The following is a 9,346-nucleotide window of genomic DNA, read 5'->3' as shown; positions in this document are numbered from 1 at the left end:
TTCAATGAAACTAGGAAAATCTGAAAGTTAATTAGTGTTTTTCACAATTAATTTGGGGCATTGTCATTCATGGTTTAAAGGGATAAAATCTGGAAATCAATTTGTGTTACATATGTGCATGTGTGGAGAAAGACCCTCTAACTAGCCTTTTCCCATTCAATTCACCTAATTTAGTGCCTAATCTGTTTAGTTTACAATCTGTCCAATTTAATTAATTTCGTCCAAGTCAATTCCCCCTTTTATTAAGTGTGTTAGATTAGTTAGAAAAGTGTTTGAATCTGTCCAAATTAGTGTTTTGAGTCTAAGTTAGTTAAATTTCGTCCAAATCACCCTTTGGAGTCTAGTTTGAGTCTATTTGCTTGTTTTGTGTTGTTTTGAGTCTTTTTAATTTGTTTTGAATCATATAGGTCTAGTTAAGTGTTTTTAAGTCAATTTAAAGTAGATTAGCATCCTAGTTAATCCCCGGTTAGAACGATCCCTACTTGCATATATACTACAATTGTCACAAATAGGGTTTAATTTGTGTGTCAAGATAATTTTCACATCAGGCAATGGCAAAGAAACTCTTCAACCAGTAAGCAGCATAGCCTTTAGAGATGCCACTTACTCAGGTTCGATTGGTAATGTACTAGAAAGGACGAAAATATGGCGAAGGCTCACACACAGAACTTTAAAACAGATTGTTGAAAGAGGTCTTAGCTTCAATAGGGAAAGTTATTGGCATACCTTAATCAAAACCCAATTGTCGTCGCACCCGGAAGAGAGAGTAAACTGCACTCATTTCCTCATTATCTTCCCCTTTGAAAGGGACTGAGAGAGCTAACACAACTAATGATTTTTCGATGAGCAAAGGAAAATCTAGATTATCGGAAAGAGGAATTGACATCACACTTTGATCATCTTCACATGCAACATCGATGAAAGAACATCACGGAGGAAAAACCTTCGAGGACTGACACATCTGAACAAAAAATAAAATTGTTCACATCATCCAAAAGCTCTAGGAAGTCCTACTTCTTTGCAAGAATCTTCCCAAACCATTGACAAGCCAGTGGGAGCTTCTTAGGTAAATAAGAGGCAGAGTCAATAATGTAACGGCTTTTCATTGCGCTAGAGGGGTAAAAAGTTATCTTCAAACCCTTAATACACTCCCACAAAAAAAATTTGAAGAAAGGTAGCACATACAAAACTTTTCAATAGGGCACTACCTGTGACTGCTCCTCCAAGGTGTGAAGCTGGTCCAATTCGTGGTAGAGGAGCCGGAGGAACACGAAGCCAACAGAACCACTTGGCCACGTACGATTGCTATGGCCCAAGGAATCACTTGGCGACTAAAGGTATCTTTGCTATCATAGAAGATGAAGCGACCTAGCCATAAGCACAACATGGCTTTGAACCTGCAGTTCGACTCTTGTTTATTATGCCAAAAGTGTTTGATCCATCCGTTGAAGCAAAAAGCCTTGCGCGGAGATGTAGGAGCACCTTTCTTCAAAACATCAAAAATGTCAGTGCTTGCCGAAGGAATGACGTAACGGAAGGGTTCCACGTTACCCACAATTGGAAGATGCATAATATTAGCGACATCCTCTAGAGTAGGGTTGAATTCTCCCCAAGCACAAACAAGGGTGTGGGTCTCTGTACTCCACCGCCTAACCATGTGGCGAAGAAACTCAAGCTTGAGGCGAGCAACTTGTTTCTTGGTCATGAAGACAGTGTCCAAAACCTTGGCCCTTGTCAAGGTCGCGCACTGCTTTGCAAAGCTGAGCTCAGTCTTTACCCAATCCACCCAGCCAATAGCCTCACCACAGGAAAACTCGAAGTGGATCGACACGACGAGAAGCAACCCATTTTCGATGCAACATCAAGAAATATGTCTAGGATCAATAGGAGGCATTGAATCTAAGGAGGGTTCTTCATCCTTGAAGGCCTTGCTCTAAGAACCAAGAGGAGGCGACGGCCTGCCTCGTCGAAGACGATCCTCAGTAGTGAAGGACCCATCAATGGCAGTAAGACACTTTGGTGATTCTACGGCCATAATGCACCTATGGAAAGAAAGCGTCTAGCCATAGGCATTACAAGCCAGTGCAAGGAAGACGAGGACATTCTCAAAGCCCAAGTCCACCTCGACCTAAAAGTCCCCCAACAAATGGCCTATTCACTACTTAAATGTAATATATTTTTAATATTTATTTAATTAGTGAATCCATGCGACTCACAAATCGGGATTCATTGAGAATTTTTACGTTGCCAAATCTCTATGGAACTCCCGTATTCATGGTTTATAGATCTACACTAAAAGAAAGGGAGAGAGTTTGAATCCATAAAGTAATGAGATGAAAACAAAGGCCTATCTACCAGTTGCATCTTCTTAAGATCGATTCCGAACTTTTTTCCTTTTGATTGTAATCATCCTCTTATACCATACAAAAATGCTACTCTAATCATATTCTGCACACCACCTTTCTAATAGAGGCGCAACCTACTTGTATAGGTAAACCCTATCTCTATTAAGAAAACAATTTAAATGATACGAGTACAGCATCACATGCAATACGTGCCATATAGTATAAATCATTTCCCTTATCAAAGAGGTGATTCAAACGTGATAAGTTTGTATCTCAATTGTTGTAATTTACACATGCTCTTCCTTTTTATAGCACGTTGTACATTTGTAATAAACTTGTAATCATCTCTTCGTTGCCAAAATAAAACCAAATCCGCCAGTGGTCAAACTCACTCACCATGATACCATCTTGCATCCGCATTCCACACTAACAACATAACAAGTAGGGATTATCACATTCTCATGCGTTGTACAGTTACACTCCAATTAAATTTATACTGGGAGCTATGAGCTATAAGAGAACGATTTGCACAAGAGATTTATGCCCAACACGTACCTCTAAGCCTCTCTCCTTTAGTTAACAACCATCATCAGACAACACCAACTCTACCAGCCGCTGCTTGCTATTGGCTGTTCAAGGATTGCAGAACGTAAAATAACAAAAGTTTATACGCCCTTTGTTAAATGCACAGTATAGTTTAAACCAACAAAATGATACTACATACTAGATAACAAGACCCGAAATACCAACATTCACCAACAGCAAAATCTTTCATCAAAATAATTGAAAAAGTGAACACTGAAAATAACTCAAGATAAACAAAGGTCTTCTAACACCAAGCATGCTTCTAAAGATATCAAAGACTCGAAACCATAATAAGACAATGAGCACATATTTTCCAGGGAAAAAACTGAATTGCAAAAAGGAGCAGTAATTAGATATTTTATTAAATAACTTGCTCTGGTTAAGGAAAGAAGCTGATCGACTTCCCATTGTCCTTGAGAGACACTCGCCAAAGCACCAAATCTGTAGTAGAAACAACATTAGCAATCAGTTTAAACTTTAAAGACAACAATAATATGTCAGGCAAAATCATCCTATCAACACATGACGAACATATAATCTCCCATATAACATCAAAGAAAGTAGAATAAAAGTGCCCCACATGACAACTTGCAGATTCTCATGGTAACAAGAAAATTCCAACAAGAACCTTAATCGCCTGGGTCACATAATATGTTCATCTCTTTCCTCCACCACGCTCCCTTAATGAAAGAGTAAGCGTTTCTCCTGCTCCAACATTGTAAAATGCAAGTGACATGTTGTCCTTGAAAAAACCAGGTTTCCCACTCAACTTCTGTTTGTTTGCTGGAAGCTGGATCTCCCCAGAAATTTTCTCTTTCGAACTGCCAACAGTTTCTGACAAAGACTGCACCGTGATCTCCAAAAGTTGTCCCTTTAGATTACCTTCATCCACATTGGGCACAGATACTGTGATGCGAACAGGTCCCTGTAACCAAAAAGATAAAAAAGAAAAGAAAAGAATAGTTTCTGTCAGGCTACCAACAATCCATTATACAATAGCATTGCACTTACTAAAGAATTTATGGTAGAAAGACAAGGATATCGAAAAAATCCATACCGGATGCTGTGCCAGAAACTGTATCTTCTGAAATAAGCATAGAATTGTCAAGCTTCTGCCGCTTTGGCTCAGGTTCTTCTGGAAACGGTGGAGGAGCTTCTTCAGGTGGTGGTGGAGGCACTCCCTGAGGCAAAGGTGGGGCTGGCATCATTTGCATTGTAGGTGGAGGAACGAGAAGAGGCATATACAGTCGGGAAACTTGCATTGGTGTAAACTGAGAACCAGGTGAAGGTGGTACAGAACTACCAGGTGCATTCATAGACATGGATGGAGGCATAGGACGTGGTCAATTGAGCAGGGGACTGCTGTCCAGAACTCATGGGCATTGGATGTCCAGGAGGTCGAATTGATTGATATTGGACAACTGGGGGCCTTGGTGGAGGAGCAGGGAGACTGCCGCTAGGTGGAGCAGAATACTGAACTGTGTTTGGAGGACGAGGTATTCAAGGCAAGACCAGGTGGTGGAGGAAGAGGACGAATTGAAGGCACACCAGGTCTTGGAGGAGGAGCTGCAGGACCAGGAAGGTTCCTAGCATCATTGTTGAGACCATCATTTTGGTCCTCTCCATTGATATTCTGCGACATTGCTTGATTTGCTGTGCGGCCAATACTTCCAGTGTGGCCATCCCAAATGACCTGCTTTGGTTGCTCATCTTTCTTTTTCTCAATCTCAGCCTTGACTGCATTAGAACCTTCTTCCTCTGTGGTACCAAAAACATCAGGACAGGTTCGTGCAAGGCCCACAATGTTTCTTGAGATTTCATCATCTTGAGCAAGAGTAGTCTCCCGAATCTTAGCAAACATCCTTTCCTTTTGCTCTTTGTATTTTGGATCAATGAGAGAAATCCTCATGTGTTCAGACATCTCGTTGGTCGGGATAAGCTCTCCAGTGATTGGGGAAATGACATACTTTGTTGGGTCTCTTTCGGCAGGGATCCTGTCCTCGGGTCTCTTCCAGTTCTTCACAATTCTCATTGGTGGTTCTGGGTCCTCTGTCACCACATTCTCATTCTTCTTTTCATCATCATTCTCTTCAAGTCTAGATGTCCTCAAGCCCTCTTCAACAAGCTGCATCTCTTCTTCATCCATTTCCATTTCCACCACCTTACCAGGCTCAACGTCTTCTTCCATATCTGTGTTCTTGCTTCTCCTTATAACCTCCTCAAGGGTCATCGGAGGAGGTAAATCCTCATCCTCATCATCTGCAAAGTCTATTGTTTCAACCACAACAAAATCATGCCAATCAATCATAGCCATTTGTATCCTTTCCTGCTCAATCTCATCTTCAGCCTTCTGTCTTGCTTGCTCTTGTGAACGCTCCCACCCTAATTGATGGACACACCTCTCGAGCACAGTTGTCATGTCAGCAACACTTTTCTTAAGCTTATCTGGCAAATTCTCCGGAGGCATCAACACCTTAGAATACGCATCAGCCAGAGAAGTGAAAAACGTGAACATACTATGCATAGGCTTCAGAAAATGGAACTGGTGGTTGTTCATTTCCCTGCTTGTCAATCCTTGCAAAAATGTTTTCCCGTTTCGAGCTGCAAACTGGGCTGTGAGCTTAATAATATCCAACTCTTCCCCAGTAATACCTTCAGGAAGACGAACAGTAAACTCCTAAGCTTGTGGTGGTTCGAGCACTTTGCGGACCGGTCTAAACTGGGCTGAGAAATCAGGCTTTGGGGCTCCTGCTTCACCATCTACAGCTGGACCTGGTGGAGCTGACTCAGGTGAAGCAGAATCCGCAGGCTGTGTATATGGTTGCTGTCCAGAAGACTAATTCTGGGCACGGAATTCAGACAACCGATGCTGATAGTATGCATGGTAGGGATCTGTCGAAATCAAGAAACTGAACTTTGCATTTCCGGTATTATTAGCCATAATCCTTTTCCCAAATTCCGGTCCATTATTTGCCACAAATTGGGCAGTTTTGTCAACAATGTTTCTAATGTCTGAAGGAGGATGTATGATACCAATAGCCCTGGTATGCATCGCAACTGATGTAGAGTTGGCTTTGCTCAACTCCTCGTCCAATTGTTTCTCATCCTGATTGAGTTCAGTCACTTGGGATTCCGGACGAGGCCCAAGGTCTCCATCAGAAGGAGGAGCTGGTAAGGGCAATGGACCCTATCATTTTCTGTCGAGAAAAAAAAACGGAACACAGGTATCGTTTGGTATGCAGACGGAACGGGACGGAACGGAATGGAAAGGGACGGGACAGGATGGAACGGAACAGAACGGAGCAGGAGCAAAGATGCCCTCGGATGGAAACAAGGAGGAAGAAGAAGGAGACGGAGAGGTTATAATTTTGTGTTCCACGGATGTGGAACGAGTCGTTCCAGGAGGGTGAGGTGGAACGAAAATTCACCCAAAACTCGTCATGTGAAACAAGGCGTACCAAACGTGGGACGGAACGCCTTGTCCCACTCTGTTCCATCCGCCCCACGTACCAAACGGTACCTTAAGTATGAATCGACTAATTAACAGGCATTAAAACAGCCTTGTGCTAACTACAACCTGCACATTACAAACTTCAGGAAAACTCGTACGAATGGTCAGAAGCATTTATAAATACGCATGACCACTTTAGTAAGTACTGAGCTGTTTTACTACTAAATACAGAAAACCCGAATTGCTGCCGACTAGAAAAACTTTCTAAGATGAACCCAAAAACGAAGGGAACACAAACAGTCTTACAGAAATTAAGTTAGCCAAATTGATCAACACAATTCCGAAAACCCCCATCTTTGTGGCATTCTTCAATTGATAAAAACCTAAATCAAAATTTAAAGTAATTCTCGATTTTCGAAGGAAACTTCAATTCGGAATAATAACTTCTGAATCTCAAAAAAAAATAGTATTAATTGAATGAGAGCCCTCAAACCATGATAGGATTCAAGCACTAGAAAATAAAATAAACAAGAATTGCATCATTAAGAAAAACATACATAAAGTTTTGTAGCAAAACCTCGTTAACAGATTAGTCCCGCCTGCCCTGCCGATGTGGTCGACAAACGAGATCTTCGAACTTTTGGGAGTACGCAAAATATTAGGGTTTAAGGCAAGAGAGAGAGAGAGAAAGAGAGAGAGAGAGAGAGAGTGTACCTTAGGGTTCTAACCAGATGATTCCACCTGTTCCAGGGTTTCGAAGCCCCAATGTTATCGAGGCAAATGAAGATGGGCTTTCGGTGTTCTAACTCAAAAAAAGTGCAGCCATTCTGCTTCATCAATTCCATTACAATTTTGTCAAAATGGGTTATAGTGGAATAATTGTTATAATTGGGTTAAAGTTTCGAGACCAATTCTTCACTTGGGTTAAAATTAAGTAATCATTGCTATAATTTTTTTCATTTGGTTTTTCATACTTACCATTTGATTCAGCCCACGTGACTCATTTGATGAAAGTTCTAACAGACTTAACGAAAATGACCACAACTAGGGGTGGGTACAGGCCGGCGCGGGCTGGGGATAGCAGATTCTTATATAGGAATCGGACTTTACCCAACCTGGTTGAAACGGGCCGGTTCGGGCCGAGTCCATGGGTCCTTAGTTTTTTTTTTTTTTTTTTTTTTTTTTTTTTGTTATATATATATATATATTATAAATTAAATGAAGAGGGACAGGTTGTTGAAAATCTTGAAGGGAAAGAGTCGAGTATGTCTAAGTCAGTCTCTGAATGTTTCGATTATACTGGGAAGATAATATCTGTCTCACCAGTCCAACTGTCCAACAAGATTGTTGTCCTGGTGAAAAACAAAATTCCAAAGCCAAATTAAGAAGGTTGAAGAATTCAAGTCAGAGAATCGTAGGTTACAAAGAAATCATGTTGCATCCACTTTTCCTTTAACACCATGGATACGACATACGAATAAAGGAAAAACAACGGGATGAAAACATAATAAGAACTCACATTGTCATACTTTTTCTTGTGTCTATCAACCATTGCGTCCAAATGCACAATTTTTTCGTTGACATAGCAGTGCGCCAATTCAACGTAGGGCTGCTCGAAAGGGAGTTAAAAAAAACCAAATAAAGTCATCGGAGCTGGTAAGTTCAAATGCTGGACTACTATGAAATGCCTGATTATATCAAGATTCAAATAAAGCAATCCATCAAAGAAAATACACGCAACAAAGAGCAGCACTCAACTTTGCATTACCTGACAATAGTTCTTTAGATTCCTCTGACATACTGAGGAGTTGTATTTAGGGAGACTAGTACAGAACTATCATCACGAAAAGAACAATCATCAAATTATCCTCAAATAAATTTACAACACAAAAGTATTTTCCTTAGCAATGATGTCAAAATTGAAATAGCATCAGAAATTTCCTTAGCAACACAAAACCCCCAAAGATTAAAGAGTTAAGAAGTGAAACATGTCAAATATGTCAAGCTGTTGTACATTTGTAGATTTGGACAATAAATAAATTCCCATTCAATGTTATACAACAAGCCTGCAAGTTTGAACAATACATTAATTCCCAATTCAAATTTCAAACATTATGGAATACCCAGTAGGTACGGTAATGAACATTTGAACCCTAAATCCCTAACTTCCTAATTCTTAATTTCCATGAAGGAAAATTTATGGATTGTGTTTAGGGTATGAAGAACTGCTTAATAGACTGAGAGATTGTAGAAAACTCTAACTCTCAAATCTAAAAATTGATCAGAGAGAATCAAAGATTGCAAATAACCATAAATCCCTAAATCCAGAAAATTAACCAGAGAGTTAAAATTAAGAGTTTAGAAATTATATTACCTTAATTTGAAAGGAGATGAGATGACGATGGTGGTCTCAATTCGGAGAGATGATGATGATGGTGGTTGTTGAAGGTTACCGCCACTGACATTTTGCCAGAAAGAGGGAGACGAAGACGGAATCGAGGGTTGTGGAGTCTAAGATGGCTACTGTCAAGGACTCTGATAGTGGTTGTCGAGGGCTGTGGAGTCTGATGGTGGTTGTTGAAGGACGGCTACTGTCGAGGACTCAACTCGAGCTTGAGTCGTGAATGAATGGAGAACGGGAAACTGAGTCAGTCTATAAGATGAAAATATGGCAATAAAAGGTGGAGGGATTTGACATACATTAAACCCACTTCAATTTTCTAAAGCTAGAAAGCTAGAAACAGGCCGGGTCGGGGGCCCGTTCCTTCCTATTTTTGAACCTGCCCCGTCCCACTAATTTTGGTTACATGTCCCGTCCCGTCCCGTTTTGTGTTTTGAAATTTTGTACCCACCCCTTCCCGCACCGACTTGTGGGTACAGAACCTATTTGCCCACCCCTAATCATAACTATACGTTTTGATGACTTAAAGAATCAATAATTATAGATTTTTAGTTGATGGACCAT

General features: G+C 40.7%; 1 pseudogene across 1 annotated transcript; it reads right to left on the bottom strand.

The window, feature by feature from the left end:
• Window positions 1–2,541: 2,541 nt before the first annotated feature.
• LOC137730613 (putative splicing factor 3A subunit 1) lies at window positions 2,542–9,057 on the bottom strand (annotated as a pseudogene). The gene is made up of 5 exons (XR_015957708.1): window positions 8,756–9,057; window positions 7,901–7,990; window positions 3,988–7,733; window positions 2,901–3,855; window positions 2,542–2,771 (listed from the first exon to the last, which is right to left on the bottom strand). The product of XR_015957708.1 is annotated as a putative splicing factor 3A subunit 1 (transcript).
• Window positions 9,058–9,346: the final 289 nt, after the last annotated feature.

Source organism: Pyrus communis, chromosome 16 (assembly GCF_041283825.1).
Source record: "Pyrus communis isolate YQ-2024b chromosome 16, ASM4128382v1, whole genome shotgun sequence".
NCBI classification, from domain to species: domain Eukaryota; kingdom Viridiplantae; phylum Streptophyta; class Magnoliopsida; order Rosales; family Rosaceae; genus Pyrus; species Pyrus communis.
This window is presented reverse-complemented; position numbering and strand designations above follow the sequence as displayed.